The sequence below is a fragment of the Chroicocephalus ridibundus genome, chromosome 8, assembly GCF_963924245.1.
Source record: "Chroicocephalus ridibundus chromosome 8, bChrRid1.1, whole genome shotgun sequence".
In the NCBI taxonomy this organism is placed as follows: Eukaryota; Metazoa; Chordata; class Aves; order Charadriiformes; family Laridae; genus Chroicocephalus; species Chroicocephalus ridibundus.
The window spans coordinates 24,704,253-24,730,786 of NC_086291.1; the positions used below are offsets into that span (position 1 = coordinate 24,704,253).

Consider the following 26,534-nt stretch of genomic DNA (forward strand, 5'->3'; position numbering starts at 1 on the left):
CTTGAGCTTCAATTTAGGATCAGGTTTTCAGTACTCCTACTAGTTTTACCGTGAGAAGGGATGTTTTTTCTCCGGCGCTGTTATGTGTGACCAAAAGGTGGCAGCACTATCTCCACTGTCCTTGCGCTGGCGCTTTGTACCTTGTCTCTTGTGCGGAGCGGAAAAAAAAGGGGGGGGGGGAGGCTGCATTATCGATTACAATAGAAATAGTTTGTTAACATAAGTAATGGTACTATTAAAGAGCTGTGCTCTGCTGCATGCTCTGTGCAAACAGAGACACAGAAGTCACGCTAATGATTTTGAGTGTCACATGCAGGCTCTATACACAAAACTTGAGTGATTGAGCAAATGTCTGATTGTGTAAAACCAAATATCCTCTTACCTGGATCAGGGAGCGGCTGTTGATAACACAAGTCTAAATCGGCTGCATCAGCCCTCGCCGCACTCTGTGGCTGTGCGCTGTGGCTCCTCTTCACCAGGGGCAGAGCAGACTCGGCAGAATCCTTTGCTGGCTGGCTGCCACTCGCTGGAGGTTTTGATTAATAACTTCCAAGGAAGAAAAGAAAAGACTTTACAATGATGGTTTGTCTTCAGTTATTCTGGTAATTATTTTTGTGAGTAGGACGTGCTAGAGAAATGTTCTGCATTTTGACCAAGCCAGATTGCTTTGGAGAACAACCTTTTTAGCAGCTATTACTGCTACATATCACTTTTATGATCACAGTGAAATCATCTGAAATACAACTTATTTGTGTTGAACTGAGGTTTTCTTCTTTTTTTGAGGATATATGTTTATTTTTGCTTTTTTTGCCATATTGAATAAAGTCAATGCTACTGCTTGAAGGCTGCACGCTTTTTCCTTTCTTCTGCTCCTGGCAAGTGCTTTCTCATCCGCTGTTTCTTGACCTTGCCTGATGGTGTTTTTGGAGCAAGTGGCCTTGACGTTATTCCCTTCAAAGGCCTCACCAACTACTTTTCACCTTTCCATTGGTAATCTGTGATAGATTAAATGCGCCTCATGGTGTATGTAGTTCCATTCTAGCAGGCTCCAGAGTTTGTTGTGGAGTTAAGCTTGCAAATAGAATGCACATGCTAGTGCTGGGAGAGGTCTGTTAGCAGCCTGGATCACTCTTTCACTGTGTTTCTAATACAAACAAATGTTAAAGGGGCTTGAAAAATGCCCTCTTATTTTCTGAGAGTCACAAGAAGGCGATAGTATACTTTGGCATTGAGAATCACAGGAAACTCCTTAGCAATGTGAAGCATGCTGCTTTCCCCCATGGATGAATGAGCTGTTCTCCACTGCAGTTCGAGTCCCAATTGACTTGGGGAGAGAGACGGGAGACCATAATGATGAATGAAGCAGAGTATCCCAGCTGACAGTGCAGAGCAGTGCTGTTGTGTTGCTCACTTATGAAGTACTCTAGGTTATTTACTGATTTTTTTTTTATTATTTTTTTTTTTCCCAAGGTTACATTGCTGTACGTAAAGCAGGTCAGATCTGTACAAGAAATACTACAGTCTGAGGTGTTTCTAGTAGTTCTTTTTTTGCCCTTTCATCTCCTCCTACTTCTCCCCACCCCCTTCCTCTTAGAGGTAGGGTTTAGATGATGACAAACCCCATCTATCTGAGCAGTGCTGGATCTGCTCATACAGCTCTGTGTTTCTGCAATGCACTATGGAGCAATTGCGTGTCAGCTCGAAAACAAAGTTTATGATGTTTTTGAAGACTCTGTTAGTTCCTGTCAATGTTAACCTAGAAACAGGAACAGCAATTCGCTACTCTGTGAAGTTAGTTTATGGATCTGGTGGGGCTTGCCAAGAGGACTGTAACCCAGAAATGGTGGCATCGTGCGGAGGAGAAATCAAAAAGGAGTGGGGTGGATTTTTCAGTGATTAAAGAGCTGTGGTACTGCGTGGCTTCACCACTGCCACCACTGTCATCCTGGTGCGGAGCTGCTCTCTCCTGTCACCAGTTAGCATTCAGGGGAGCTGATTAACATACAAATGCAGCAGGAATCGTGGTTTCAGTGGTGGCACATCTATTTACCTGGTACCTGTATTGCCTTAATTCTGAAAGGGCCTTTTGTTGGAGGAATTAAAAAAAAAAACAAACCAGAACATTAATTTTATGAAGGTTTACGATGTATGCCAGCAAGATTATTTTTTTTCTTGTTAGTATTTTGAATGTCACTTTTTTTTTTGTGCAATCATGATGCTGTCTGTTACTTACGCATTATCCCAGCTGCTGAAAAGACTGAGAAACATGTTGTAATCCTCTTTGAATACGTTAATTTTCTCTCTGCCTCATGTGGCCTTCAACGCCATAATACGTGGGCATCCATCAGTCATTCAGGTGTTTATTTTCACCATGCTTTGCGGAGGTAGGGAATACTGTAGAAGGGCAGATGAAGTACAGGGTCTTTGGGGACTTCTGCAGCATTGTATACGATACTTGTGGCTGGCCCTGGAGTTTCTGACTACAAGACCTGTGTTCAAGAAACCATCTTCTTCAATACAGAACAGAGGTAGAGCACTAAATTTGAAAAAAAATACCCAAACCCCAACTAAATGTGCATATTGAGTGTTGCATGGAAACATTGGACGTTTGCAATTTGAATAAATAATGTGCAAACAAGATCATGCAGTTTGTGCATGTAACAGAGAGCTGTTCTTCATACAAACAGGTATTTTTAACAAAACTGTAGTGCTCTTCAAAAACTGCACGGCGATGTTTTAGTATAGTGCTTTCATAAGAACTTGAGGCTTGACCTGTGTGATACTCATCCTCTGCATTGAGAAGAAATGCAGCTAAGTGTTGCTAGACTTATTCCAGTAATTTTTCTGCAGGGCAGCTTGATGCAGCACTCTCCCTTTTTCTATCTGTGAAAGTTGTAAATGCCTTTTTTTTTTTTTTTTTTTTTTTGCAGTTTCTGGCACAAAATTCTGTATTATAACAGCTACTGGTTTTTTTGGTGTGTTTTTTTTTTTTTTTTTTTCCTGAAAATCGTCACTGTTTCATGGTACCATTAGGCTGACTTCAAATGTTCTGTTGCTCAGGTTTTCTTTGGGCTCTCAGACAAGCGTTCTGCCGTGGGCATAGTGCTGCTGCAAGTGGCGTATCCTTGGCTTGTTTTGGGGTGTATTGTAAAAAACATTTCAGGCATTCATTTGTTCTTGTTCGTAGTTAACAGGTTTTAGAGACAAGGTGGGATGAGTGGGAGCTGTTCTGCTGCCACCAGCTTTGTCTTGCTGCTGTAGGATATTGACTGACCTGCTTTGGGAGTTGGCCTTGGAGATGGTGGTTTGTTGGATGGTTGTTGCTGGTAACAGGTCACAGTAAGCTATGAATGACCTCGTTCCACCTTGAGGCATTGAACCACTGCCACCTGCTGTGCCAAGAGAAAGCCAATGTCCAGTCAGTATGGCCGAAGTGGGATGTGTCTAAATTTTGGGGTTTTAATGATTACTGTGGATCAAATTCTGTAGTCCTTAATTAAATAAAACTCCCCTGCAGCCTTTAGTGGGTAATTTGCTTTCCTTGATTTAGGATGCTAAGAGTCTGCTCCAAAACCCTTCCTTGTGCATTTCCTTTATTGAACTTGTAATTCATATTACTCAAGTTTCTTGATTCTTCTAGGCTTAATTTGAGGTAAATGAAATGATAATAATGTAGCATGAAATATTTTAGGGGGCTTGTAGAATCCAATTTTGCTCCTTATTTCATAGGTGGAGGTGGAATGAAAGCTTTGTCTGCAGGAAGGAATAAGAGCCCTTGTGATGAAAGCAATGCTCTAAGATTTTTGGACATCTGTTTGATACTTTTTTGCCACAGACTTCTTCAATAAGCCAGAATTCCTTCTGTGCCTCAGCGTGTCACCTGCAGAACGGGATGGCAAGGACAATGTTTTCCTGTCTTCAAATAGCTATTGTACAGACTCTTCCAAAATGTAGCTGAGGGCAGAAGTAGAAAGAGGATGGCGGTATTTATATAGCATGGTAACAGGGATCTTTTAAATACCTAGTGTCATTATTGAAATGTGTTTACATTGCTATGTAAATTTTTCTTCACATTATTGCTGAAGAACAGCTTCTTTACAGTACAGCTGAAGTAAAGGACTGCTGAGTGTCTTGGTTCACTTTGTACCTGTGACCTGCTAGAACCTGCATCAGGGAGAGGGGGAAAAAGGTGTTGTGGGTTTAGAAGGACCAGCTATGACAGTGTAACTGCAATTCCTGCTTTTCTTGCCTGTTGCAGGATAGCCCCATTGTGGGGTTAGTTTGTGTGGTTGCAGATGTGGTAGCGGTTTATGCCAAGATTCAGTATGGTGCTGATAATGCTTTATTGTGGTAATCCTTGTGTTGCAAGTTTGAAGGAGATTAGCAAAGTCTCGTATCTCTGGTGAAGAGGAGTCTCTGAAGAAACTATTCTTTCATGTGTGGTAATGAAACACTTCTTTCCCACAGGACCATACCATTTCTCTTCTGAAATCCATAATTACGTGATACTTTGATAGTGAAGTGATGATTTGGTTAAATTGCAGACTGCCTTGCCCTTGCCAAGGGGCATCATGTCCTGTTTTTCCTGGAAACCAGCTCTTAGCTTTGTCATCTGGTCTATCACGCAGACTTCAGTCATACAAACTCCTCCTGCCCTAGTGTTCCCCAAACAAGGGCAAGCTCTTGTCTGCAGAGATACTTTACCTATCTTTGCCAATACTCTGGAAACACTGACAGTCAGGCTCCTTTGGAGCAGGGCAGAGCCACAAGCATTTCCTTCTGAACCTCTGTTTCTCTGCTGAGCAAGTATTTATTTTATATGTTTATAATAAAATGGAAAATTTTTATCAGTATGTATGTAATACCACTAAAATTTATGCATATACATGGCTGGTGACATTTCTTGCTCTCTTTTTGAGTCTGTTCCTCGTCCTGTACTAAATGGGAAATGGAATGTTATACCGAGATGGCCCTTTGTTTATTCCAAAAATACAACAAAAATAATCACAATATTGGCTCAAAAAGAATAAAGTTATATTTTTAAGCTCTAAAAGTGCATTCGGATTCTTTGGAATTGTTGTCAGGGGTGCGGAACCTGCGTGATACGCTTAGATTGTTTCCAATCTTTTTTCTCTTATCATGAACTTTATTTTTTATTTTATTTTTTAAATCGGTGTCCTTCTGTAATTACGTGTTTCCATGACCCTGATGTTAAAGTGAAACATGAAATGTCTTGCAACTTGCAGTAATATACTTAGAACTGGCAGTAGTTAGTGGTGGAACTGGGTTTGTAATCTGCTTTACAAGCTCACTGTAGTGGTATCCCAGCCCCTACAGAAAAAAAACCCCACGACCCTAGAGATCAGATTCTCAGTGTGGGAACGTCCTTCTGCCGTTGTTGAATGTACTTGAGTGCTGGCTGGCTGGCTGACAAGTAGGAGAAGAGCCATGAGGGCCACGCATCTTCCTCTGAATCAAGTGTCAGAGGTGGTTAAGAGATAGTGACTTGCCAGCACTAAAAATCCCTTGTGTGTTTTGAGGAAAAGCAGGGGACAGGTTACCAGCATGAATTCTTTTTTTTTTTTTTTTCCCTTCCTTTTTTTCTAACGAATCTGTCCTTTTCTCAGTGCTACCAGGAGGGTTTGCGTCAACCTCTGCCCATGGTCCCCTGCCCAGCCAAGTACTGTGTGCCCTGGCTGCAGAGGGTAGGACTGCCTGTTTGCCCTGCCTTCGGCTGCTTGGGAGGTGCTGATCCTCCCCTGTGCTCTCGCCCACCTTTAAGCCCCATTGAGGCAGCGCAGACTTCTCCTCTGGTCCGTAGCCCCTGTAATGTTGTCCGTGAATTCCAAGTGCAAAGGCTTTAATAGCTTTGCAGTAACACGAGGTACAAATGCGGTGTCTGTTGCATTGCAGAATCCCTGACAGCAATACCCGGGCTGGGAATTGTAATTGAGGTCCTGTAGCGGTAGCAAGTTTCTGGATCATGTCATGCTGGGGTAATAGACTGTTTCTGCAGCCCAAAGGGAGCAAGCTCTGGAGGAAGGGGTTCCAGATGGCTGAACATGGTTCATTTGGCTCAGTTTGTTGGAATTGCAGTGAGCAAATGACTGAACTCTACTTTAATAAAGCTTTGTGGATACCAGAACAAAGGAGTTGAGGAGAGCGTAAGGTATGACAAGACAGTTGAGCCAGGCTACTTAGCTGCTTATAGCCCCCAGGAGTAATTACTTATTTTGTAGTGTCTGAAGGTATATCACTTACGCATTTATCAGATGCTTATGCTTCAAATAAGGCAATCTGATAGAAGGTTCAAATATATTCTTTTGCTGGTGGGAAGTTATTTTAAAATATGCAGTTGCAATAATCTCTCTATATGTATTCAGATTTCAAATAATGCCTCTATCCCTCAGGTTGAGTGACTGATCTTCATTTTCTCTTTGAAAATGGAGATCAATCAGGCAATTTGAAATGTGTCGCTTTCTTACAGGTCCTGATTCTGCAATCCTTACACGGAACAGTATTTACCTGAATGAATAGTACCATTGTACTTATTTGCAGGAATAATTGCTCTTTGGTTTAGTAAGGGTGACAAAGTTGAGCTTTAATTTGCAACAGCTAGGGCATATGCTAGTGATTTTCTCTTTGCTGCATATAAACAAAGAGTTAGCACAGAAGTATATGGATAGTTAAGGTTTTTCTATGTTGATATCTTCTGTTTGGTTCTGTGGTATTAAAGGAAAAATGTACTCAGGACAGCATTTCCATGGTATGAGAATGTTTGTCTGGACTTGTTAAAATAGGGATATATTTCTCTCTCTCTCTCTCTCCTCCTTTAAAGAAGTAACCAGCAGTGGCTGAGAAGTTTCTGACACTTGCAACTGCTTCTCATCTTGGGGAAAAAGAGAAATGGGAAGAAGCAAGTACAGATTTAAAAGGAAAAAAATGTTGATAAGAGGTTAGAATGAACTACTTGCTTTTGAAGAAATAGTGAAGTTAAGGTTTTTCATGGGGATTTTGCAGTGACCGTACTTGAGCATACATGTTGTGGCTTAGTCCTACTCCTTTATCGCACCTCTCAGCTGTATCTGTTCAATTTATTCAGATCATTGGACAGGCTCTTTACAGTCACTCATTCCTCTCCATCTTTCTTGAAAATATCGGGTAATAGTGTTTAAAAAAAAAAAAAAAAAAGAAAGAAAAAAGTGCTACACTTTTCAATGTCATATACTGTGATTGCTTGCTTAAAGCAAATAAAAAATGATCATATGTATAACTTTTTTAGAGAAGGCAAATCACTAACTATGCAGCCCTGTTTGTGATGGAGAATGGTAGGCAGTTAGTCATCTGCCAGGGCTTTAATAAGGTGTTTTAGTTCTACATGTAATTACTGCAGCCACTAATATGCTATTTGTTAATTGTTGTAAAAAATGGTATTCAAATTAATATTAAAATATTCAAATTGTTATATTAAAAAAAGAGCTGAATGGTGAACATCAAAAAGCATTTATTCTTTCACAACACAGTTTCAATTTTCTCAGCCAGTTTACACAATTTCTTCCATTGCATCTAAGAAGAAACTTCTGCCTCTGAAGAAGTCATGAGATAGAAAAATGCAGAAAATACTCACCTTGGGTAAAACCAGAGTAAATTTAAGAAACAGGATCACTCAGGCTGCAAGAATTCCTATTGACATTTGTATAAACAACAAATAAAACTAAGTGTCAAGCCTTTTGCCCTTATGATGAGCAATGTGGCCTTTTCTTTTTAATAGATCAGAAATACTTGTTCTCGACTTCTGGTTTTGTATTCTTGCTTATAGGGGTTAGTGGGAGAATGACATCATGTGGAACTTTGGAGTTCTTGCTGTTGGGTGCTCAGGACAGAGGCAGCTAACTAAAAATGTTGAGCTCTGTTAAAAAACCCACACTTTTTTGGGGTGGTGGGGAATTTATGTTATTTTTCTTTAAGTGAAATGCAGTTCTGAGCAGCAGTGCTCTTTGTGTTGATGGCATGGTCACATTCTAGTCTGGTTCACCAAAAGCCATCTGTGAAAAAAGAACCTGACGTTTGGAAATCCTGTGCTGTCACCATAAGAAGGACATTCTTTGCCCCTCAAACTCTGCATACTTACTTCGTAGAATAAATTAACTTCAAATAGTTTTTGCATTGTGAAGGAAAAATACAAAATACCAACAAAAATAACAATTAGTGTTGCTTTTTCTGTTGTAACATCTATTAAATATCACCTTCAATTTTTTTCTTATAGAAACATGTAAAGTAGTGCTACAGCAAGATGAACGTAGGTCTGTCTGAAAAAATGCTTTGACATTCTGCTTGCCATATCAGCTGTCCTTTATCGTTGAGTTTGCTCTAGTTTCTTCCTGTAGCTTTAGCAAGCTGGGCAGCAACCTCTAGTATTTGCTTAATTTGATATACTATTTAATTTTTTAAATTGACATAATTTCCTTGTAGGTATTAGAGCATTTGGAGAGACAGTAATACAATCTCATATTCATGACATAGTAACCTGTAATCTGTTCACATATTTAAAAATGCCGTGCTGTTGAGAGCTGGTAGACCCCCAGCAGCTTGGTTGCTGGAGTATGTCATGTAGAGATGACATCTGTCATTCCACTGTGTGTCTTGCTCTTCAAATATGGACAAATGTGATGTTCATGTTGAACCCGCATCCCCACCTTTACCAAGCTTCAGATCACCTGTTACGTTTGGGGGAAAAGGTGCCATTTAGCTCCAGGGGTTGAGCCGTGCTTGTGCTTTGTGTTCCTCAAGAGGTGCTCCTTCTCCCTGGACCCTCTTGGGAACTCCCCTGAAGGACTCAGTATGAAGCAGCTACAGCATCCCAAATATCATGCTGGAAACCATTTGGGCTGCTGCTTGCCTGGGAGGAGGAACCTGCTAAACCCCTGCCTGAAGGGACCAGGGAGTTTCAGCTGTTTTCCAGTCATCCCAACCACATCCCCTGAAAAATCTGTTAATTAATTATGCATGCACATGCAATGCCTTGGGACAATGAAGGCGTCTTGAAACTTAGACTGGAGAGAGCGTTCACTTGAGTTGTCTTTTGCAATTACAGGGAAAACATGTTTTTAATTCTTAGTTCAGTCAAGTTACTATTACACAACTTTTAAACAGCACTCTTTCAGAGGCACATTTAAAGCTGTATTATCTTACTGTGCCTTTGTATGGGATGTAATATAGTTTCAAATTCCTTAAGAGTCCTTTAAGAGACTTTCAGTTCTCCTGCACTGACTTGATTGCGGGCAGCCTTTTTCCTGTGAGAATCCAGGACAAATGCATGGGGAACACGGAGGGATGTGGAACACTAAAACTTCAAAAAAGAAGCACAATCCTCTAGCTATGGAAGTATTAAATAAATCTCTGTGGTGTTTCTAGTAAGTGGTCTTCCTTGTGCATTAAACTGCTTTGTAGGAAATAGAGGTACATTTTCTTGTCCATGTCTGCTCCCTTCCTTCTGCCGAGACAGTGGTGTACCTGTTATGATGGGAACATTTATTCAGCTGGACTGAAACCATCAATTCATTTTTGCAGAGGTCACCCAAAATCCATCAGGTGGTAATGACACTCAGTCACTACTGATGTGGGCTGGATGTGAGCCAGTGATCTAGAGGAGAAAGGCAGTCTAACCCATTACCAATCCCCTGGAGCCATTGCATCCCCCACTTTTTTGCTCATCTTTCTGCTTCTACGGCTCTTGTAGGTTAATCTTTCTTCTTCTATGTCTAATGTGATAATCTTTCTTCTCTTACATATCTGCTTTTGACTTTCATGACAGTATGGCTGACAAACATCCTCAGCACTTTTCCTTCTGATGCAGAAGATATTAGTCAGTAGTGCAATGGTCAATAAGGGTTATTAAAAAAAGAAGGGGAAAAAAAAAAAAGAGGGGAGGAAAAAGCAGCCCACTAGACAAAGGGAACTCTTTATTTTAGACTTTCACACTCGGGAATAACTCAATTTTTTTAAATTTTCTAATAAGAATATGGACGTGAAGGCCTGTGGTCTATATACTGTGCCGGTGGTACATTGTCCAGAGCTGTATTCCTGGAATTTGAGGTATCCCATAGGAGGGAAGCAAAAATACCCACCTCAGCTACTAGAGATGAGTACCTTGGCAGTTTGTGCTTTTCAGGCTCTAGTGTTCCTGGCAGTGATGTGGGAATGACCTGAGTCGTCTGAGTGCTGAGAATTGTCCCACTGTACTAGCAGCACGCTTCCAGCATCTCAGCCTGCTGGGAACCAGGTGATGTTAACTCGGGTGCAGCGCTGTGCTCAGGCGGCTACACCACTTCGCTGTTTGTGTTGGGTTGTGTTTAATATGTGGCTGAAAATCTTTGTGTCTATGGGCCAGGTGATAATTCAGACTTGGATTCAAAACTGGATACTGGTGAAGATTTGTCTGGATCATGTTAATTTTTAGTGATTAAAACCCAAGAATTCCTCCTGATTTTTTTTTTCAATTGTTCCTCCTTATAAATGCATCCAAAAGAGTATTTCTCAGAAAAATTGCAAAAGAGACTATTAAGTCACATAAGTACACATTCATTCTGGAAAAGGGTTTGCCGTCATCCTGAGAATACTTTTTTGCTGCTGGAGTGTACCTAGTCAGAGGGAGAAAATATCCTGTGACAAATTAATAACTTGCAGGAGCTGCTGTGAATACGTTGGGAGGAGTATGTGTGCTGAGACGCTTTTCCCTAACAAATCAAAGTCTATTTTTATATACTTTGTCAACATAAAAAAAAGAAAAGCTTTGTTACATGAATTAATTCTTGCTGCATCACCTAGGATTAAAATGGGTCCTTTGTCCTTTATTGTGTAGTATTCCGATGAAGTGAGAGTTATAATAGGAACATCTCCTCTCGTATCCTGTGCCGCTTTCCTCCCCTCCTCCCCTTTCAAGTTTAAGAAACCAGGGCCTACTGTTTCTATTTAACAGAAATTGTTTTAAATTAGCCTGGAGGTGTGGTTACTCCTGTAATCCAGGGCCTGTAAACATATGATCCTGCCAATAGAACAGCGTAGGGTATTTTAAGCTGATATGAAGTGGACCTACGCCAAGAATCTTTTTGTAGGAATAATTAAGTCTATTTTTCAATGTCATGCTTTGCTCTGTGCAGCCTCAGTTATAAAATAATCCTGAAAATAATCTTGAACCTTCTGTGAGGAAGTTGGAAGTGTTAAAAATTATACTACAGCAAACACAGCAAGCCTTCTTTCACTGTTATTGGAAATTTCCTTTAATTTACGAATATGAAACCTGAAATTACTGTAAATGAATTGGTGCAAAGCTAATATTGTCACCACTTCCCTTTTGCACTTTATTACATCATGTATCTTTTCAGGAACAGTTTGCACTTATCTGTGGAGCTTTAAATACTGCCTTAGCGAATAAACATTTCATTTCAGTAAACAATCCCCAGAAATAGATTTTTACCGCAAGTAGTTTGTTTTTAATAACACATGCTGGCTCTTGGAGTTAGATTCCTCAAGGAACCGTAAAATGCATTTCTGTCGCAGCATCTGACTTCCCTTCTTTGTCAACCTTTTAACAGATGTGTTGGGTTCTCTGTAGTTACAGGTCAGCTCTGTTTATTAAAAACAAAATAAAAACAAACCAAAAAGAAAAAAAAAAGGGGGGGGTGAGGGAGAAGAGGAGTGCACATGTACTGCGACAGGCATTCAAATTCTAAATTGAAAATTTAGGGTCCAAAGCAATTTTTTTCAAGTAAAAAATGGCAACTTCTAAGACACTAATTTCAAACTCTGAGTGTGGTGCGAAGGTTGCTGTTAGGAAGTCAGCGTTATGATTCTTTATGGCTTCTATTTTAGTCAAAGGGCAGTTTTCATTGCCATTTTGAGGTTGCCAGTATTTTTCAAGAGAGAACCTAATTGCTGAAAGAGAAACTGTTTTTTAAAGTATTTGCTTTTTGCGCGTTTGGTGCATCGTGCTTCTTTTAGTGGTTGGCTGTGGACGCGTATTTTATGAGCTAATTGTTGTGCTGATTTGTATAGGACTGGAGGTGCTGCCACGGGAGTTACCTGGGGTGGAGGGGCAGGAGCCTGCTGAGTTTGAGCAGGGCAAGGTGCTACCCACCGGCTGTGTCCTCCACACACTGGAGAAGTGCGGGGGCCCAGAACCAAATTCCATTCAAGGTAGTGGAAAAATATCTAAATATCTCCCCTTAGTTCAATGGGCTTTGCGTCACGCTGTGGGTTTTGAGCCACAGGAAGGCTGTGCGGAAGCAAAGGTCTTCTGGAAAATTTGGAATTCGGTGAAGTTATCTGAGACTTGAGCCCAGAGCTTTGAACAGTGGCCTTTCTTACCAAAACTGCGTTCTAGGGACTCAGGTAATTTTGCTCTCAAATACAGTGATGTGTTTAATCTGTGTAATTTAGATTTTATGTTTTCTGAGAGCTGGACAAGGTAGACTAATGATCATAATTTTATTTGAAAGAAAGTCCCATTTTTTCCAGCTGTATGTTTTGTCAGAATTACATTTGATTCAATGATACATTGCACTCAGCACTGATATGTGACGAACAACTGTGAGCACTATTGCTCGTACCTAAACAATCTAAAGATATAAAAAGAGTTTCTGTATTGGGCTAATCTAGTTGTAAGGTATTTATATCAGTATAGTTAAAAGCAGAACTTGATCCATTAATATTTTATGTTTCTCCCCTCCCTTCTTTTTTTTTATATCTTTAGTAGCATGCCATATGTAATGTTTGCTACACATTTATACTGGATAATATTCATATCTCCTTTAAAGTAGTGTAAAATAAAACATGATTTGCCCTGAAGAGGTGTGAATATATTCAAATCGGGTTCTGCAGCAGAAAGCTCTCCTACAGCTTGTACTTTTTTACATACATATTGTTGGAAAACACCTGGGCCTGTCATTAGTTTTCTCGCAAAAATTTCAGCTGTGAGATTTTTGTGAACGAAAGGGAAAAAATCAATTCTCCGTGGATTCTTAGTGCCGGTATATGAGGATTAGACTAATGCAGATTCGCAGTCAAAAATCAATATAGATTTCAGAAATCCCTTCTGCTAACGATGGAACTGATCATGCAGTTCACAGCCTTAATTATGTATCTTCTTTATAAGACAATAGGAATATCTCTTCACATGGGCATACAAGTTGAATTTAACCTTCACCCTATACTAATTTTTTTCTTGCTGGGAAAATATAAGTAAAGTACTAAACATTATTTGCCTGGCCAAGAAGTAATAAAAATGATAGGCCATTTTATAATTTGTTCAAAATAATCATACTGTAAGGAATAATTTAACTTCTCCCATCTCCTGTGTTCCAAAATAACAAATATAAAAAGTATTTCTAAAGTAGCACTGTCTGCAGAAGTTGCAGCATTAGAAGAGGTTTACATTGATTAGAATAGTTACCGCTCAGGTTTTATGCTTCTATGTAGTAATATTGCAGAGACCTTGTAATGTGAGAGTAATAAACATTTCTCAAGAGGAACGAAGGCCCCATTTCTTGTAAAGGGCCATATGTTTCATGTGAGATTACCCACCTTGTTCTGATAGTTACTGAGGAGCTGAAATGCAGTGAAACCGCTAGTGGGGTTTTGTGCCTCCAGATTGCAGAACAGGATGGAGTTGTCTGAAGGCACATAGGATCCAGGAGTGATGCACACCCCCAGTAAAATTTATGTTCACCATAGGCATATTGGTGGTTGTGACAGACGGGGCAGTCCTTGTGAGCTCTTGCCTGCCACTGTCTGACACGCTTCATTTTGAGACCCCCCAGCCCTGTTGGTATTCGGCAGATTTCTTTCCCCAGAAATGGTTTTCCTTCCTTCTTCCAGTTTCTGAGTGAGTAATCTGTCCTGAGTTCCACTGCATATTCTCTTGAATATCAAATATAATAGGTTAAGTCCAATTTCCACCTTCCCACCCCTTCCATCTCTCTCTCTTCCATCTCACATCCACCCACCATGTTAACAATTCCTTCAGCTGTTTCTGCAATGGTATGTGCTTCTGCACTCAGGAGAAACTCTTCCCATGGTCTCGAACAAGGAGGATATATTTGAAACCAGTGTCTTTTGTGATGCTCACAGAACAAGCTGAGAGTTTTTGTTACCAGCTTCTCTGCTTTGATGCACCTGGAAAAGATAGAAATAATTTTATTTGGTACTCTCCAAGGGACAAGTAAGGTTCCCAGCAAGTGTACATCAAAGAAACAAAATTTGCCACCTATTAATGACATTTTTGTGTATTTTTTTTCTTTAAATGAAAAAATTATGTGAAAAGAAACACTTGGGTTAGTTTGACGTGTTGCTGAGATGGAGATGCATCCCTTCTTTGTTGCTTCTAGGATAATGCAGCATGTGGTGGTTATTGCTGGATTAAAGGAAAAGGACTAATTTTAATTCCAGCCATGATCATGTGATTTTTTTTTTTTTTTTTTTTTGGTGACTTGCAAAGGCTGATGAGGAATGGATTTAGAATATGAGATTTGAATTTTATGACCTTGATATTCTCATAAAAGGGATTTAAATTGTCAGTTCTTTAAAGATTGTGTGAATGTGCTGGAGCTGTAATGTTAATGGCACAGCTGGTGTTGGTTAGGATCATCTTCTCGAGTACACTCCACCATGTGACTGCAGAGCAGAGAGAAATATAATTTGTTAGGTGTTTAGAGTAGTTGAATTTAACCAATTAGGCCTGAAATTGTCATTTTGAGATGTAATGTGTTTATAACATGGAATGTGCAAAAGATGTTTTAGCTATGATGAAGAACTAAAATGAGGAGGGAAACCCTAGAAATAATAATAATTAAGCTCAGATGGAAGAAAACTGTCTAGATGGAAGAAATTTAGAGCTCTACAGCCGTTTCAATATTATAGTTTGAGTTTGCCTTGTATCCTGCCATGGAGAGGCTGAAGTTTTAGTGTTCAGAGGGAGAGAGATTTTGTGTTTTGGAGAATTTTGTTCTTTCCAGTGTTATGCTGAATTGATATAGGAGGGGATTTACAGGGACAATAAAATTCATGGATGGGAACTTCCATGCACTTTCAAGTACACTTGGCATTGTCCAAAAGAATAAATAAAATCTCTTGACCTCATGAACGTTTCCAGATAATTTTCCCATTTCCTTCCTACACCTTTCAAACATAAACATGCCACTCCTGTAGTTGGTTTTGATTCTTTTCTTGCTAATTTTTGCATGGTGAATAGTCAGAGTCTTTCTCTCTTCACCACAATCAGATTTTCCCTGAATAAGGTCACTGATTCTTCAAGAAAAAATTTGCCTGGTCTGTTGCTTCTTTTTGTACAAGGAGTATTCTCCCTCCTTTTAAACTTTCATTCTTGGGCTTCAGAGTTCAGTCAATGCTTTTCCATTGTTCTTCACACATTTTCCTTCATTTTCACTGTTACTAGATTCCTGTTCACTCTTTTCTGCAGTAATTCTTCCAAATTCTCATACCTTCTTTCTGTATTTTCTTTGTGACTGGCTTCTGCATTTAAATCATCGAACAGTATTTTCATGTTGATGACATCGAAATTCCCACTGAAATCTTTTCACATCTCTCTGGCTTTTTCCTTCCTTCTTCTGAATATCTGGTTACCTTCAGCTCAGCCCCAATCACTGGTTGTTAACATCACCATTCTCAATCCTGATTGCTAAAGTATTGAGCTTTCCTCTTGAGCCTTTCCTCGTTCATCTTGGTAGACAAATGATGTTGGTTCTTCCTGTGTATACTGTTTGTTTAAATTCCTGCAATAAAATGCCTGTCTTGTAACTAGTTTTCTTAACTGGTATAATTTCTTCCAATTTTGACTCCTTTCTTTTCTCTGCAGTCCTACCCAAGCCTACACAAAATCTTGCTTTCTTATCTGCACCTCAAGATACACCAAAACCTGTCTGATTCTTTCCAACTTCCTTATCTATTGTCCTGGACATGTCTATTGGACGTGACTGTTGTCCTTTGCCTTGTCTGCTGTTGTCCAAAAGTTTTTTCTTCATTTTCCTGCTATGTTTATTTCCTGTTGTTTTGTTTCCTCTGTCCCCTCAGGGGCATCTTCTTTTCTGCTGTTGCACGCCCCATGGCAGTTAGACCAAAAGGACTATATGGCATTTAAATAAAAAAGAAAAAGAAAAAAAGGTTTTATTAGTTCAACAGAGGAGAATCTGGTTTATTGTTCTAAGTAGTGGCTTATCAGTGCAATTCAAGAACTTGAACATAAAATTTTACCCCTTCGTAACTTGTTATTGGAAAGTGAAGGTGACACTCAAGGGTTCTTATGAATGATAATTCACACTTAGGAATAATTTAAACTCCAACTTTTTTTTTTTTTTTAAATATTATTGTGAATTGATATTAAGGAATCAATTAATAGAACAGAGAATGTTTAATAAGCTTACTGGAGGTCTGCAGTGCTGGGACACCTTCCCAATGATTTAAAATGCATTTCATGTTGTTTTTCCAAGGTTTGGGGGGATTTATACATGAAACTAAGAGCCTTTTCAATGTTTATTCCTCATGCTTGGCATCTCCTTACTGCTGTTATAATGCCATCTATTTAGACTGAATACAAATTAAAAAATACAAACAAAACCAAAGCAAAAGTCGTGTTTTGGTTCTAAATGCCTCAGTGGTATACTAGCAGTATCTGCTTGCTTGTTTAGAATTCAAAGTAGGATGAGCTTTGTGGTTGTTATTTATGGTAGAACATTTTCCTCTCCAGTAGTTGTTAGTATTATCCTGTAGTAAGTGGAGTCCCCGCTAGTTTACGTGGACTGCTAAAGGGTGTGAAAAATATGTTGACTCTTGTTCGCAGGAGAGTTTCACCACGTGTTAATTATTTTTGCATCATGATTAGGCTAGATGCCCTCCAGCCCCCCTTTTTGCAATGTGGGCACACTCCTATGAAGGGTAGAAATGTCGTGTATCAGCTTTCACTCAAGAAATGCCAAAGCACTTCTTCGAATTGCTTCATTTGAAGAGTTGGGGCTTTAAGAAGAAATACAAAGCTATTATGAGTTGAAATTGAAATTCTCAAATTGGGCAACACGTGATAGCTTCCTTCTTAGACCATATATGTTTTTATACATTCAGGAAGTAACAAATATAGCAAATACTAGTGCAATTTTTGAAAAGCTGTGTTACCTTCTAGCATTTGTATTGCCTGCCTACCTGGTGCTTCATTTACTTTTTAAATCTGCCTATTCGTTTTGCATTTGTCTTAAATTTTATGGGCTAGTGAAGGTGCGAATACTAGAATATTGTGTATTAAAAGTAACTCCGACCAAAAATGGTTTCATAGGATGTTTGTGGAAAATTAAGCTGGTTATTTTCACTTTTGTATATTATAATTTTCATGTATTCATATAACACAGTTTTCTATACAGAATGTTTTCTCGATAAGGAGTGTAAAAATCTGCTAAAAATACATTTGCATATGCAAAAATACACACGTATAGTCATAACTGCCCAGATAGTCCCTGTGCTAAATGTCTTCTCATCATGCCATTTGAGGCAGGCATTTAGTGATAATATCTTACAGTTATAATCTCTTACAATGAGAAAAAAGTTACTCAGTTTTAGGAGGATAAAATACATGAATTTGAGTGAAATTCCTGTGAGAAAGCAGTCTGTATCCTTTCTGACAGGCTTCAGTGCCCCTAAGGAAAAAGAGCAGCATTTCTCCTCCATAATTTCTAATTTCTTTATTTTTCTTGGTTAAATGCACTAAATAATTTCTCATTTCTCCTCACGCTATAAAGGATATAAAGGATAACCTAATATATGCTCACACAGAATATCTTAAGTAATACTGTTTTTGCCCCTGTCTCCCTCCCCTTTCCTTCTTAGTAAGATCCCATTTGCTTGGGCTTTAAAACTCCTGTTCTGCCTATTTAAATCATTTTAAGGTGTTGTTTGCTGGCTTTGGCAGATAAACCAATTAAGGTTATCGCTTTTATGCCTCAGAAAAGTGAAAAAGGTGCTTACGGTTGTATAAAAACGCCCCAAACATTTGTTATCTGGAAAACTTTACTGGTCTGTCTTGTGAGATTTCAGGCTGTTCTTGTTTCTCAGTGGGGCAAAGCATCCTGTGTAGTTGTAGGCACTGCTGTTTCTGCTGGAGAATTGGGATCAGAACGGGTGTGGAAACTTTTAAAAAAACAACAGGCAAGAGCTGATCTGTCAGGATTAAGAGCTGATTTCTTAACATTGAATGAGCACTTGTAGGCAGCACGTGTTTGAGTTTTGAGGGACACCAAAAGTGAAGACTTTTTATTATTTATATTCCATTAGAAGCTCATTCAAGATCAAAATCTGATTCTGCTATCTGCTGTTCCCCTTTGCAGGGACACTCCTTTGCCTACCATGAGTCTTGAAGTCTGTCTGTGTTCTAGCTGTTATCTGTAACTTTATAGAATATTTGCTAAAGTTCCTGATTTCGTAAGGATAATGTGGTGATTTCTCTGGTTAAAACCAATTCTGACCTGGAAAAGTAAATCATAGAATCATTTAGGTTGGAAAAGACCTTTAAGATCATCGAGTCCAACCATAAACCTAACACTGCCAAGTCCAACACTTAAACCATGTCACAGAATCATAGAATGGTAGGGTTGGAAGGGACCTCTGGAGATCATCTAGTCCAACCCCCCTGCCAGAGCAGGGCCACCTAGAGCAGGTTACACAGGAACGCATCCAGGCGGGTTGTGAATGTCTCCAGAGGCATTGTGGTCCCTGAGCACCACATCTACACATCCTTGAAACACCTCCTGGGTTGGTGACTCAACCACTTCCCTGAGCAGCCTATTCGAATTCTTGACACCACTTTTGATGAAGAAATTTTCCTAATATCCGATTGAAACCTCCCCTGGTGCAACTTAAGGCCATTTCCTCTTGTCCTATCACCTGTTACTTGGGAGAAGAGACTGACCCCCACCTCTCTACAACCTCCTTTCAGGTAGTTGTAGAGAGTGATAAGGTCTCGCCTCAGCCTCCTTTTCTCCAGGCTAAACAGTCCCAGTTCCTTCGGCTGCTTCTCATAAGACTTGTTCTCTAGACCCTTCACCTGCTTCATTGCCCTTCTCTGGACACGCTTCAGCACCTCAATGCCTTTCTTGTAGTGAGGGCCTCAAAACTGAACACAGTATTCGAGGTGGGGCATCACCAGTGCTTAGTACAGGGGGACGATCGCTTCCATAGTCCTGCTGGCCACACTATTTCTAGTACAAGCCAGGATGCTACTGGCCGCCTTGGCCACCTGGGCAATGTCCAGTAGCTCTCATCCTACACCATCTGCAGTCACTGCTTTGACTTCGGTCCCTTATGTCCTTTAGTAATAGCTCACTTGCTCCTACTTCATGTTGAGTACAGGGAGAGAAAGGAAGTGGAGATGTCAGCACCTTCCCCGTTCAAGCGCCTTGCTTATGATGAAGTTTGGAAAGGGGGAGTTTGCTCTGTAAAAATTGTAAAGGGGAAACATCTGTTCTTCCCATGGCCTTCTTGAAAGAAAGAAAGTATGGAGGTGGGGTGGGGAAGGCAAGGATACAGCAAATGGGTACATGAGAAGCTCTGCTCACAGGAGCTTGGTGAAGAGAGGGGCGTGATGGCACCCATCTGCCTGAAGAGGGGTCAAGTGCTACTATAGCAGGACTTCCACTTCTTCCCAGTTTTGCCTGTATTGCTAATGCTGATGGTGTTGAGGAAAAGCTGAGTGTATTGGTATGAAGCATCACCCCTTGCTTTTGACAGTGACACCAAGCACGATGGTTTTGGCTCTAGCTTGATGCAAGGAGTATCTGGCCAGAGGAGCTGGTGGAGATCAGAGCCAAGCCCTACGCTATTTGGTCAGTGTGTGTGTGTGGGGAGATCAGTTCATTTTGCTGAGTGTGTGGAGTATAAGATGAACTAATCTGGCCATCTTCACAGTCCCCTTATGTATCCTTTATAATTAAATTAATTTACTGATGAAGTCCTGTAAAATAATGCATGCAAAATTTGGATGTATAGATTTGTATTGTGGGACGACAGGCAACATACAGGTAAAGCGAGTCATAACTGTCTCAGGCTGCCTCTCGCCTGCCATCGAAGGTGCCCATTTTATGTAGCAGCCACGTGCGTGTCAATTAAAAGGAAGCACTAAAACATTAAGTGATAGTTTGTTAAAACAGTATTGAAGGAGTTATTAAATTTGCTTAAAGTCCATTTTGTTAACTGTTCTGTATCCTTTGGGCTTACCTGATGCCACCTAGATTATGCAGTATTTCTATTGTACACGTGAATAATTTCAGATACTACTTTGTCTGTTTCTAAGCCCAGATTCAAAGCGTACGTGGCACATAGTGCCTTCTGAAAACCTGCGCTCTTTGCAGTAGATGCTTCTCTCTTATATTTACTCAAATAGAAGCGGATATAGTGTTTGCTTCTCAAATTTTTGGTCTGACTCCTGTGACTCTGACTTCAGTAAGTAATGCCAGTAGCATGGGTAGATGGATCTGACAGGGTTGAGAACTAACAGCATGTCAGACGCTTTTCTCCAATGAAGGCTATAGATCAGAGCTAGGAATCTGCTGGAGCCGGAGTGGGTGACAGGGGAATAACATCCCTTTCTCTTCCATCGACAGGGGTAATAACTCCTGGCTCTCTAGGGACAGATTGTAAAAGCCAATAGCCAGAAGCTGTGAAGCAGGGAGGGCAGAAGAATTGAAAATTAAAGAGGGAGTGAAAATTTTGTGTAAGGCTTTAGTGAGATGTTGGAATAAACCATCAAGTGTCATTCTTTTAATTGCCTTATTGTTGATGGAAAAGGTTCTTGCAGTATTAGTTTTTATTACTTTATAAAGTTAAAATATTAGTGAAATATTGGTTAAAATCATTAGGATATACCATGCATGCTTTTATGTGTAGCTAGGTATCATATATTCTGTGCTAACTGCTATTATTGAAAGAGTGTAGAAAACGGTTTTACAAGCATTGCTTTAAAATTAAAAATCATTGCATGGCAAAAAAAATTGTCAGTATCATTACTGTATATAGACGTATTTTGAGCGTGGTGATGCTGTACGCTGTATACAAATCAGATAATGAATTCAAATGGCTGTGTGATTTGTAGTTACGTCTCTTTATATGTAAAATTTCGCATTGTTGAATCTTTCATGGTTCACCAGCAACTTTGGCTGCATTTGTGTCCAGGAGGAGGGTTCCAGTACCACTAGGTTTTACTAATGTTGTGGTACCTGCATTATACTGCAAGTCTCTCCTTCATTTCATTGTGGAACAGTAGCTTTTAACAGTTTAATGATGAACACTTAAAGAAGCAAAACCATAATAAAAAGGCATAGCTCCTGGACTTTTAAGAAACAGAAGTGCTTAAAAGTAGTATTTTTTATATGAGTTGTTCTTGCTTAGTTTTTAAACTGTGGCTGGTGTTTAGTTAAATCTTTTACAGACTCAGTTCACTGAAGGTGACAGAAGTACTCACTTGAGCTCAATGAAAAGTAGACATGACAGTAAATTTTTCAGTCAGAGACAGGAGATCTTGTTATAGGAGTCAGTATGGGGGTCAGGGCAGAGCCTGTTGATGATTGAGGAAAAGAGAAGTAAATTCATTCTGCTTCAGGCACTTTGTCAAGTGCCAGTAGCTTACCATTGAGAACTAGTCACCCGTTCTAGTCTTACGGCCCTAGAGGTCACTCATTTGATATAAATCATAGCACTGCATAGGCTCAGCAACCTATTGCCATTCGAGATGAAATAAAAAAAGAGGAATGCTTCATTCTGAATTGAAATGACTGTGAATATCCCACCACATGTTGCTGTTTAATGCAATATGTGGTTAGATATTGATCTCCAAAATCAAGTCATTAAAACGTGCAGTTTTTGTTTATTGGAATGAAGCAATTAAATGGTTCAGTTATGCCAGACCTTACCTTTTCTGATGAAAACTATTGATTTCTTGCCACAGCTTTATAAGCGACAATGTTTTTGATTACTCTTGACAAACCTCCTTGGAGTGTTAATTAAAATTGTACCAGATGAGCAGGTGTGGGAGATCATTAGATCGCCCGGATCACACAGTACACTTCATATTCTGCAGCCTTGCATAATGAATAGGGCACAAGAGGGGAAAAACAATATCTTCATCAGCAGAATTAGCATCTTCTCTCTTTTCTGTTTTAACTAGGTGACATTACATTTTACAGTACATCCATTTATCAGCTATTGAGTAACTTCTACTGCATCCGATTAAATTCAATTTCTTTTGAAATATTACATTGCTACACGAACACAAAAAATTAAGTATTCGGCTGGTTTGCGCGTGAATGCTCATAAACTCGTGATACCCACTGCATTCTTTCAAAAACAAAGCAGAAACTTTCCGCATTTTCATAGATAAGACATTTTAATAACGTCTGCATTTTTCTTTTGCTTAACTACATGATGGTATAAAATAGCATGAGAACTATTGATTTTATTGGTTTTGAAAGAGCAAATTATTTCATGATTTATTAATTCACAATAGATTTTTTTGTCTGATGCAATATTAATCAGTTGATAATTTTTTCACACCTTAATATTATGCTAAGACAGTGACTTTGTTATGCTTTTACAGAACAAGGATGGAGTATGCAACTGATTATGAAGCCTGCTGTGATAGACATCTCTGTTGACTAGACAGGGTAAGGAAAAAAAAAGGGAGTTACAACAACTAAGAAAATTAAGTATGTAACGTGATTAAGCATGGGACATATGTTTGGAACAGCAGAGAGAAATGTGCAAACCATTTGATCAGCAACTGCTCGGCCCGTATATAAATAGCTTCAATTTCTGTTAACATCATAGGGGAGTCCTAGTCAACAGTTAACTGAAAGTTTGTGTGGTACGTTTGTAGCTCACCCCAAGTCTTACTGAACTGGCAGTTTGGGACTTAATGGTTTTAAATTAAAAAAAGGGGGGGGTGTATTTAAAAAAAAAAACAACAACAAAACAACAACAAACTTCAAGTAATAATTGGGAAAAGGTGGTGCCCGAGCATCAGCAGCACTTGGGAGATGAGTTCTCTTGAATGAAGCCACAGCTAAATGTCATGTGCCCTTTGACTAAGTGTCCTTTTCTGTATCTGTTTATCTTTCTGGAAATTAGATAAAACATACTGTGTAGTACTTGGAGTTCAGCAGTATTGCAGCATTTATTTAATGTTTGCAAAACTTATTTGAAATCCTGGCATAAACGAAAGTTCAAATGGCAAATCTAATATACGCTTCTTAATGCTTAGTTGACTGTGCGTCATGCTTTCCAAAATAGACATAATGTTGAACAGAGGCAATCCTGTGTTAACTGTTACGACTGCAGAATTATAAAAGCTAACACATTACAAAGATGGAAGAGAAGACCTAGAAGTTGCCTATACGTTGGAAATGTAGATATATTGTAGTCTTCCAGCAGAAATCCAGTTAAATAACTTGAGTTGTCCCATTGATTTAGACAAGCAATATAAATGAGCTGGATATTAACTCCAGCCGGAGCAGTGACTCCTTTACAGTAATAGTGGTCTATGTTTGAATGTTGCAATTTAATTGTGTTTTTTGAGCTTGAATGTAGAATGTGTTGATCACCTTTACTATTGACCTGATTCTGTAAGAGGTGGAATTTTTGAATCTATGTAAAGCATTCTTTAAATTAATGAATTTACTACTGCTGCCTTCGCCAGGAGACATTCCTTCTTTTCATTATGCTTTAAAAGGATGACAGTCATTCAAATGCATATAATTTGCAGGACAATTTTCCATAGACTTAAAAAGTAGTTCGGAGGCTCTCTCTGTAATCTTTTTAGAAGAAGGTATTTCTGTTCCTTGACTGTAATTTCTTTTGGGTTAGATGGAAAAAAAGGAAAGAGGAGGTTATTTCCAAACAGTGACTGAAATTGCCACGTACGTAATGTTTGCTTGGTAGCTTCAACGTGGATAAAGCAAGATTGATTCTTGCAGGATGGTTTAACGTGGATACCCCTGTAACAGCCAGTGTCACCTGGTACCCTTTGGAATAGCATTCGTGAGAGGCCGTTAAAGTGGAATGGAAACCAATACGTGCTCTCAGCCCCTGTCAGAGCTGAGGTATAATGTGAGAAACCTTGGAGCGTTGCTGCTTATGTGCTACCTTTTTGGTGGATAAATAGGTTACTGCAACAGCTTGTAAGAATCAAACTTGTAAGAGCTAAACTTTGCAGAAAAAAGCGAGTAACAAAAAAGATTAAATAATATAACGGGTATAACTGAAAGAGAAAGAAGATCATATGCTCTAAGCATCTAGGGTGTATTTTTCCAAGTTATTCAGTACTCTTGTTCCTGTTAATTTTTAGATTTTAAAAAAAGATGAATGATTGATATTAAGATTTTCACTGGCATTCCAGATGTATCAAATATTTCTGGAGGTAGAAAAATGGTTTTCTACTACATGATCAACATCCTAAGGCAAGGCTGAGCTAAATTATTTCAGTTCTGTACCCTAAAATTGACAGTGATCTTTTTGTACGTGAATGCATCCAAATAAGCTTTCAGACTTCCGCCTTTTCTGCTTTCCAAAAGCATTAATTGTATAATGCTGAACTGAAATGGTGGTTATGAGAAGATGCAGAATAGTAGCAGCAATAATAATAATTCTCCTTTGCATAGTCCCTTTAATTTCAGGAGTCAAAGCATTTCACAATCGGTGATTAAACATGAAATGGCCAACATGCTTGAAAGATAGCTTTGATCACCTGCAGAGGATGCATCACCAACTATCCAAAATGTAGGTGCAGGATGTAATGTAGTATATTACTGGATAGGCGTGGAAAAAATTTCTGTGCTTCTAACTGTTGGTTTCCTATTTTTTCTTTTTTATTTTTTTCCCCCCAGAACAATTACATCACTGTGTTTATTAGTAACTTTTTTCTTTTGTTGCATTCAAGAGGCTGTTAGCCACGTTGCACGTAAAATGAGTGAAACCTGGAATCTCTCAGGATTAGTGGTTCTCTTTATTCTTTGCTCCGTATTGAAAATCATTCCTGTCAGCTGATGCTCTCCAAGCTGCCTGGAAGAACTTTGGCACAGTTTTCCTAACCTTTCAAACAGTAAAAGCAAAACTCTTGCTTTGATTTAAAAAAGAAAAGCTGGATGACTTTGGCCAAGAGCCATTAAGGATGCAGGCGACCGCGCTGCGGTCTGACAGCGTATTCCACAAAACACTGAAAAGTTCTCCTCGGGGTCCCTGGAGTGGGCTGAGGCACTTTGCTTGTACTTAACATATATCAACTGTCACCCGACGGCGGTCGGTGTTGAACTGAACACAATGGAACATCCAGATGGTCTAAACAAAGCGAACAAATGTTCGCTGCTATTAAAAGCTGTTTACATCAACTTCCAGTATTTCATGTGCTGAAGTTTATATTGTGTCACTACTGGGGTGCTTAGCTCCATCCTCAGTTCATATCAGGGATTTCTAAACTATTGTTGCTTATGTGTTAAAATAACATTCTGAATATGCCTTAAATACATGCCACTGAACGTGGTTGGTTTTTTTTAATAGGAAATTGGTCATTGTATGCTAATCACATGCTTTCAAATATTGTAATTGATTGTCCCATCTAATTTCCCCTTGCTTTTCCCCCACTGTAGCCTCCTTACAGCACCTCCCCCCTGCAACATGTGTTGATCATGTACCGTGCCGCGCCATGCCGGCTCCTCTCAGGCACATCACCCATCGCTGCCGGAGCGCACCGCCCCGCTGCCCCAGCACAGCGTGCCACCGGCTCGCTGGTCCTCTTATAGGCATGTTTGTGCGTGGCGTAGTTTGCTTTCTTCCCTGGAAGACTCTGAGATACCTACTGCTGTCTTATTAGCGATGAAGATGTGTAAGTGACAAATGGACATTTTACATCTCCTTCTTCTGACCCTTGTTCCTGGTATCCACTTTGCTGAAAGTCCAAATCCCTGCCTTCTACTCACTAAAATAAATTAATTGGTGGGACATGAGCTTAGCTCAGTCTATTGTTTTTCATGAAGCTGCAGTGAAATTCTTAGGAAGACTGTGAATGAGGAAATCTTTCCAAAACAGTGCTGTATTTTGCAAGCATGGTTTCTGATTAATTGTGTGCTATTCTTGAAAGAATGACCAAAAGTGCATGAAGCACTAAATAAATTCTTAATTGCACTGATTTAAAGAATTGAGAGGTATAATGCTCTTGCAAATATATGAGTGAGAGATCACCTGCAAGCTGTTATCCATCTGCGGAGTATTTGTTTACAAAATAAAAATCAACTTTTTTTCAATTTGTTTTAAAATGAAACCTAACCAGGCCTCCCTCCTCCCCATGAACATCAGACTGTTAAGGTCTTAGAGATCAAATTGGACTGTTAGCCTTTTCAAGGAAGGACTTTTTGCTTCGGTTTGTGCCCTGTAGACCTAGCTGTTACTGGTCACCGTGGTATGAATAATAAAATGAAAAAAAAAGAAAAAAGGCATTT

The 26,534-nt window shown here is 39.4% G+C and overlaps 1 long non-coding RNA gene across 1 annotated transcript; it reads left to right on the forward strand.

Moving 5' to 3' along the window:
- The first annotated feature begins 532 nt into the window (after window positions 1-532).
- On the forward strand, window positions 533-25,850 carry LOC134519743 (uncharacterized). Its single transcript, XR_010072288.1, has 3 exons — window positions 533-602; window positions 22,643-22,709; window positions 25,686-25,850. It is a non-coding gene; the product is annotated as an uncharacterized LOC134519743 (long non-coding RNA).
- The last annotated feature ends 684 nt before the right edge of the window (window positions 25,851-26,534 follow it).